We start from the raw sequence: 9,092 nt of genomic DNA, 5'->3' as shown, positions 1-9,092 counted from the left end.
TGGGTGAGTCCTAGCCCAATGAGAAACCCCATCTGAAAGAGCAAGCTGGGCAGAAACAGAGGAATGATAGCCAAGGTTGATCTCTGGCCTCCACACTTTCACATACATGTGTATAGATACTTACATGCACATGTTCATCAGCACACATGAACATACACATACCTGCACATAGGCACCAAATGATGTTGAATTGTTTTTGGTACTCTCTGTCCACTGGCTTCTTAGACTCTTTGGATCTCTACTCTCTAATTGCTTTGGACCTAAATCCACAGTTCTGTCCTTCTCTTCTTGTTCTCTGAAGGGACCACATTCTTGTGGAAAAAAAATATTTTGAGAAATCCATACCAAATTTGGTCTAACCAGGTCAAGCTGTCCAGCTGACCTAATCTTAAAGCTTTGTGCAAAAGCATTTCTATTCATTCAATGCTTGGAAGGTTAAGCAAACGCTGCAAGATATGGTGTTTTGGGATGAAAGAGCCAGGGAACTCAGAGGGCTAAATTTAGATAACACCTGAGTTGCTTTGCTGCTAAGTAGAGTTTAATAGGCTCATCGTCACAATCTTTGTATGCATGTGGCATGATGGTTTATTTTGTTTGTCAGAAATGAATGCTTAAGGGGAAAAAAGCTTTTTTTGAATTACAGCAAGAATTTCATATCATTGAGCTATTTTCACTTAAAGGTGGCTCATTTCCCATAGGTAGGGGGATTTCTTTCTGGGGCGGAGCTGGTGTTCTTGTACACTAAAAATTTCCACGTATGATTTGGCCTCATGGAACATGGATGTGTAAAGAACACAGAAAACAGTTCATAAGTGGTGTAGCTTGAGTATAGCTCACATGCTTGAACACTTGGTCCTCAGCTGTGGTGCTGCTTGGCAAGACTGTGGAACATTTAAGAGGTGAGTTTCCCTGGAGGAAATAAGTCAAGGGGGTGGGCCTTCAGGCTTTATAGCTCCATCTCACTTCCTGTTGCCTCTCTGCTTCCTGACTGTGGATACAGTGTGACTCGCCAAACACTGGATATTCCTGCTGGTCTGCCTTCCTCACCATGATGGGCTGAATCCTTCTGGAACTGTAAGCCAGAGCCGACCCTTCCTTAAGCTGCTCTCATCAGGTATTTGGTCACAATAATGACAAAAGTGACAAATACAGTGTGTATCCCCAATACTCAAATTCCTATGAGGCTCCGACACATCCAAGCATGAATTCAACAAATACCTTTCCAGTGTCTCTCACACAGGAAATAAGAGCTATTAAAGACAGGTCAGGAGAAAATGGGGAATCTCTGAATGCCTCAGAGTGACCTGGCATATTGGAATGAAGCATGCTGATCTTATGGAAATACATACACAAAAAAGGGAACTGGGGAGATGGCTCACTTGATAAAGTGCCTGCTGCATGAGCATGAGGACCTGCCCAGATCCATGGCCCCCCAAAAAAGCAGAGCATGCTGTCATGCATCTGCATCCCTAGTACAGGGACGGGGATAGAGACAGCTGGACCCTGAGAGCTCACTGGCCAGCTCGTCTAGGGAGTTTCTGAGGGAGCTTCAGGTTCAGTGAGAGACTGTCTCAAAAACAAGGTGGAGAGCAGTGGAGAAAGGTACCTGATGTCAACCTCTGGTCTCCAAAGGCAAGTGCACATATATATGGGTACACCCCACTCACAAATGCACATGTACCTGCACATGTGCTTGTGCACACATACACACACAAATTAAAGAAAGAAAACTAAAAATAGAAAATAGGGATTAATTTTGTGATGGTACCCTCTCTTTCTGTGTCTTTCCTGTGCAATCTAGTTTTAACTAGATTTATTTTTGGGCCTGTAGAAAACGCCTGCAAAAAACAGCTAAATGAAGGAGAGACATTTGTTCTGGTTCATGCCTTCAGAGGTTTCAGTCCATGTTCAGCAGGCTTCATTGCATTGAATCTTCAGTAAGGCTTGACCCATCAGAATTTTCATCAATTTATTAATCATTAAGTGGATAAATTAATTGATGAAATCAATCCTCATGATCCAAACACTTCTCAATGGTTGGGTCCACTGGCTAAGATCTGGGCCTTTAACAAAGAGCTCCTTAGGAGGATGTTTCCTATTCAAACCATAACATCCAACAAGGACATTCTACATAATTGAAATGGAAACATGGAGCATGGGGGTCAGCAGCCATGCAGAGAGTCAGCAACATGGTGTTCCTGGCAGAGAGAGCAGTAACTGCATGAACTATGCAAAGGGGAAGACTCACTGTGCCTGGTGAAGCTAAGGGAGAACCAGACAGTGGTCCTGCTTGGTTGCCTCTTTGTGAATGAACCTTGATCTTTGTGAATAAATCTTGGAATACATTGATAGTCTCACAGATTTAGCCAACTTTGAAGCATATGTTGAGCATCATATACACCAACTCCAAACAAGTTCTTATTATAGTTGTAATATCATTGTCATGCCAATGAAATTCTCCTCTATGACTCAAAGAATCATCTCCTGAAAAGATTATTTTCTGTGTAGAGTCCTTAAAACCCAGCAATGTCCTCAAGGAAGGTTTGGGATGCTATCTCTATCCTTTGGGTATAACAAACCTGTTGACAGCTTTTCAAACACTGTGATCACTACTGACCACTGATGCTGTGAGAACTGAAAAGAATAATACACGTAGCCCTCTTAGGAACAGTAAGGGGGTGCTCAGTAAATACAGTTGTCAAGTTTTTTGTTAACAGTTTTCTTTCAAGGTAAGTTCCCAGTAGATTCAGAGGTGTTGAAAGGCAAGGATTCAATAGATGTCTTTCTCAATCACTAAACTGTAGTAGAAGGTCTAGTGCAGAGATGGTATGAATTGGTTGGGTTTTGAATAGATGGATGGACTCAGGAAATTGGCTTGGGGAGGACATTTCTTCACTGTGGACTGTGATAATGCTTAGCTGTTTTCCTAATGAGAAAGTCCTACTATTCCTTCTCCATTCCTGGCTTTTGTTTTCCCTTTCAGCACTGAATTCTGGGTTTTGTTTTGGGAATCACTTGTTTCAGCAGGTGGTTTTCTCAGAGAAACTATACACTGTTCCTGCATCTCCAAACATGAGGGCAGGTGGTCCAACATAGCCAACCACATTTTATTTCAAAATAAACCATTGTATATAGTGACACACAGATGGAAAGGGGTATGAAATTATTGACTCCGCTTGTGATGGAGTTAATCTTAGTTGGCAACTTCATTATATTTGAATCAACTGAAACCCAAGTTGCTGGTCACAGAAGACCCATTCTAATGTGGCAGGTATCTTCTGGTGGCAGCCCAGATAGAAGGACATGGAAGAAGTAAATTTCTTGCCTGCCTGCCTTCACTCTTGCTGGTAGGTCCATTTATCCTCTTGTTGTGGTATTCCTTCACTGACATTAGAACTAACTTCTTTGGGCTTCTGATGTAGACTGATAACCAGCAGCTCTCTGGGAATCCTCTAGGCCTTCAGTATCAGATTTGAGACTACTGAGACATGGAACCCTGTAGACAGAAGAACTGGTTTTCATCCTCTCCACTGTTAAACAGCCATTGTTGAACCACCTGGACCATATCATATGAGCTGATCTAATAAATCCTCACATAGATACATATGTATGTATGTATAATTCCTATACATATATGTATGTATATATCTGTCAGTTCTGTTTCCTATGAGTTCTCTGTATCTTTGAAATGATATTTCTTCTCTGCATGGCTTCTGTATTATTTGGGGGGTGTCCAGCCCTGTCCTGAGGGTTTCATGTAGTGAGGATAGTCATGAATGTGACACAACACAGAGACATAAATGTACTTAAGACATTATCAGATTGGTAGATTGGTTTTTGAGATGTTTTTGTTTTTATAACTTGACCACACAGTTTGTAAACATGTATTTCCACAGCATACTTTGTTGCTATAACCTATGGCCTGATTAATATCGGAGATTGAGATGTAAGTCATAAGCCAGACACTTGCCTCAGAAGGTTCTTGGAAGCTGGTGGTCCCTTGTGGTCTGTGTTGATATACCATGTTCAGGGTACTGTAAGGGTCAGTGTAATTGGTAGACCAGTTGTCTATGAAAGGGTATGTAGAATTGAGATGGAATTTTTGGATTAGTAAGTGGTTTGATGTAACATGAATCTTAAAAGTTCTTATTAATAAAAACAAACCTGAAGCCAGGTATTGGGGTGAATGCTGGAAGATCAGAGAAGCAGAACAAGCCACAGCGACCTCACCTTGCCAATTCCTCAGCTGATTCTGTTTCCTCAGACTGGATGCCTCTCAGCTGAATTGTGCGGCTTAAAATCCTAAAAGCTTAACCAGGCTCTAGTTCCTGGTCCTCATGCCTTAAAGACTTTTTTGCTTTCTGCCATCACTTCCTGGGATTAAAGGCATGAGTCACCATGCCTGGCTGTTTCCAGTATGGCTTTGAACTCACAGAGATCCATCTGGATCTCTGCCTCTGGAATGCTAGGATTAAAGGCGTGTGTGCCACCATTTTCTGGCCTCTATATCTAGTGGCTATTCTGTTCTCTGACCCCAGATAAGTTTATTAGGGTGTACAATATTTTGGGGGAACACAATATCACCACAGTTAATTCAATGTTCTGGAGACTGTGTACATGCTTACATATTCACATATGTATATCACACATAGATTATATTCTTAAATCCTAAAATGACTCATGCTATTTTTATTTGACAAAAGAGGGAATGAGTTTCAGAAGTGTTTGAGTTATTTTCCATAGGCCATCCATGAGCAGGTGCCAAAGTTGGACCTCCCTGTGACCCTCGCGTAACAGAGTCAGAGTATCTACTCTCGGTAACCTAGTCACCAGAAGTAAGCTACGTCTTCTGCTTGTCTCTGTACTAGTGTAGAAACCAGAAGGCTTGGTGCCTCCTTGACACCTGTATCTGGGATTGTGTAGATTGGTGATTCAAGTTTTTGCCACTCTGTGCATGTTCCCAGATGACTGTGAAAGCACCTTGGGAACTGATTTTGGCATTGCCAGTCGACTCCATCCCAGAAAGCAAAGGTAGTCAGTGCTTAAGGAGTGATAGCTTAGGTTGTCCTCTGGTCTCCATAGGAATGCATATGCAGACACACACACACACACACACACACACACACACACACACACACACACACCATCCAGGAGATGTGATCTTTTCTGACTGGAGACCAGATTACTGGTTGGGAAGTCCAGTTCTCTAGAGCTCTTCATCCAGCACCTAGATGCTCAGGATCCAGGCCACTCAGTATGATGAAGTCATAGTCTCCAAAATTTGAGAGTCCTGAGCCTGGTCCAGAAAGATGTGAGACTTAACAAAAGATGCTACAACTACAATTGAAAGGCTAGGTTAACTAAAGAGGTACCACAGGCTAGAGACATGGCACACACAGCCTCTGAGCTGGCTGGCTCTGCGATGAATGCACTCATAATTTTGTAAGCATTCACATTCTCTGCACAATCCACTTTTTCCCTAGCTGCTCCCCCCACACACCGCGGATATCAGCTTAGGGTGCTTTAAGTGTCAAGAAGTTTTCAGCCCCCTGTGAAGGCAGGATTCTGGTTGCCATGGGAGAGGGATGAGTGGACAGGCGTGGGTGTGTGTGTCTCAGTGTGAATTGTTAAGCACATCGACCCTTCTGTCGCCACCAGTCCCTGAGATGATAAATCACCTCCCTCCTACAGTGGTGGATGCTTTAACCCTTTCCTGACACCACTCTCATAAGGAAGAAATGAAGAACCCTGAGTAACGAGGCTTGGAAAATACCCAAACTGTAGATCTTTGCAGAAAGGACATGAATTTTCAGTTTACAAATAGTGCAATCACTATTTATTTTCAAAGTATATATGAATGCAGAAAAGGAGACTTGTACAGCATGAGTTTGATTCCCAGAACCCATGAGCGAGGGGTGAGGGGAGAGGGAGAGGAAAAAGGAGTGGGGGAGGGAAGTGAGAGGGGAAGAACAAGGGAAAAGGAGAGGGAGACAGGGAAAGATGGCGTAGTGGTTGAGAGTGCTTGCTGCTCTTGCAGAGGACTTGAGTTCAGTTCCTAGTACCCATGTCAGTCGCCTCCTAACCACCTGTGACTCCAGTGCTAGGGGGTTTGAAGCCTTCCTGTGGCTTCTGCAGGCACTTGCCCATGTGTACACATTTGTACATGCAGACACGTCATATACACAAATAAGAACACCCCCCACCCCAAGAGGAAGAGAGCCAGGTATGGTGGTACATCCTCATAATCCCAGCCCTGAGGAGGCAGAGACAGGCAAATCCCTGGGGTCCTTACTGGTCATCCAGCCTACCCTGTTTGGTGAATTTCCAGGAAAAGTGTATAACTGTCTCAAAGGGAAATGGAGAGTGGCGGAGGAAGACACCTAAGGTTGACCCATGACCTCCACATTCAGGCATGCATGAATGCACACCTACATCTGCATGGTCAGTGAGCATGTGCACACACACACACACACACACACACACACACACACACACACACACACATGGGGGGCAAGAGAGAGAGAGAGAGAGAGAGAGAGAGAGAGAGAGAGAGAGAGAGAGAGAGAGAGAGATGTAAGCATTTTATTTCCCCCTTTCTACCTTTGGCTATTTTTTTCTCCTATACATAATCCTGGTGGGAAGACAAAAGGTTAAAAAAACTCATTATGTGTTGAGAGAAGAAGAAAATTCTTCCTCAGAGGTCAGTCTTTCTGCAATCAGTCAGCAGTGATGGATTTGAGTGTGGGTGTTTGTGAAAGACACAACACGTATCTCGTTCCAGGACTTTTGGAGGCAGAGAAACTTAAATCATCTTAAATGTCACCTCTAGTGGCTTCCTGCTTCTGCTCATCCAGACTGACACCCACCTGTGTGGTTCCCCTGGCATTGCGTAATTTCTTCTCATCCTGAGGCCAGTTCTCACTGAGATGCCGGTCACATACCACTTCTTGGAAAAGGGTCCCTGACCCCAGGAAGCTTGAGGTTCAGGTAGAGGACCCTCTTCTGAGCTGCATAAGTCCTCCATTCTATGAGACCGTGCCCCTCTGTTTTCACCAGTTAGAGGTCTTTTGTGCCCCCATTGCTCACATCTACACGGGGCTTGGGGTACCACAGTAACAGGCTTGGTAAGTGAGATGGATTTGAGCTTGGTTCTCATTTTACTTCCGAGTTGAAGATGGAGCACAGCTGTGCTTGGCTCAGAAGTAACCCTAATAGGGTAGGAGGGAATATTGTGCTAAGCCAAAATGTGTGGCCAGGGACTTTATTTTATTGCATTCTACAATTTTCATGCCCTGACTGGAGTATGCGTGCAAGCCTGAGGGGTAGTGATTTATCAAGCCCATTTTCCAAGACTGTTATCCTTCATCTTGACATGCTGTTAAAATCATTTAATTGTCACTGTGTAGCCTCGTCATCGTGGAGTTGCAGTGATCCATTATTTAGGATTCGCAGGCATTCTGTCTTTTCCCTCCTTGGTGGGGCAGACGTTGAGATTTGGTCCATGATGTGGGTTCTGAGAATGATTCCTGCTTGCTATGAGAAGCCAGTAGGGGTTTCTCTTATGGTGTGGAGAAAGGCCTGGTCTCTATTTTCCCTGAGCATTTGGTGATACTCAGATGGTGCCTACCTACACCCTGGCCTTTCCTGTTTGTCAGAAGCCCTAGGATTGTCACTTCCCTGGGATCGGAGGCACTTCTCCTCTTCAGGCTCTTTCTCAAGGACTTTCCCAGGATGAGTCTTCCAAACAATACCTCTTAGGGACATCAGACCTGATTCCAAATTTGAAATAAAATTCTTACAGCCTCTGGCCCCCATATTATCCCACCGGTTTGCTCTCCTGTTTAGTTTTCTTATTCTGAATGTAACAGACTTGCCCCTTGATACCCACGAACTGAGCCTGTTGTAGGTATGAAAGTTTTCAGATGCTGAAGACTGCCATGCAAAGTGGTGCCACGCTTGTGCATACCCCACGATGCACTGAGATTTGATCTTTCATAATTGTGTGTGTGTGTGTGTGTGTGTGTGTGTGTGTGTGTGTGTGTGTGTATGTGTGTGTGTGTCTACATGTATGCCACAGGTGTGCAGCTGCCTGTGCAGGGCAGAAGAGGGCACTGGATGCCCTGCAGCTGCAGTTAAGGTGGTTGCAACCTACCTCCTGTGGGTGCTGGAGACCCGACTCAGGGTCCCTGCAACAGCAGTTAGTGCTAACTGCTGAGTGATCTCCCCAGTCCTGTTCCTCCTAAATACCTTTTCATCATGTCTAGGTTGATCATAATACTTGGTTCAATGTAAAATTTCTCTAAAGCACTGTTAATCTATGTTATCTAGGGAGAAGAAAAAGGGTCTGTGTGTGTTTGTTTGGGCTATCATTTTTCCCAAGTATTTCTGATTCATACTGATGAACCCATGGATGTGGACCCCACAGAGATGGACGGTCAAGTCTGTGTATCTTTTGACATATTTGGGAATAAAACAATATATTAAAGTCATCTAGACTCCAACAACTCTGACATTGATTATGGTCCAGTGTTTTCAGCATTTCCTTCCTGTGCTTTCTGTCCATGTTTAAAATTTTAGTTTTCAAGCTTGTGTTTTATTTTTAATCATTATGATAGGAAGTTTCAAACATGCTCAAATAGAGAGAGGCTAATATGAAAGATCCCTGTGCACCCGTCATCCAACTCCAATAACCATCAAGTTTTCATACATCTCGGCAAATATTTAATAAGGGAAATTTCTTTCTAAAAAAGCCACAGCAATAAGAGCAAGCTGGGTCTGCCACATTGCAGTCTGTGAGCCAGTGGAGGCAGGCAGAAGTAATCAATGGCTGCTAATGCTGTTCAGTATGAGTTTAATGGAGTGTAGGATGGTGAATGGATTGGAATGAGATTGCTGAGACCTGTTAGCCAATCTCAGCTTCACTAACATTGGGTAAACCAGATGTTAGTTAACACCTCATATGAGGCTCTAAGTTGTACTCAGGACACCATGGTGGCATCTTGCTGAAAAGAACTGGAGTTGAAAGTATGGTACCATAAAACAGGAAGGGGAGAAGGAGTCACACTAAACTCACTGATACCTTTGTATCTAAT

This window comes from Peromyscus leucopus, chromosome 2, assembly GCF_004664715.2.
Source record: "Peromyscus leucopus breed LL Stock chromosome 2, UCI_PerLeu_2.1, whole genome shotgun sequence".
NCBI lineage: Eukaryota > Metazoa > Chordata > Mammalia > Rodentia > Cricetidae > Peromyscus > Peromyscus leucopus.
This window is presented reverse-complemented; position numbering follows the sequence as displayed.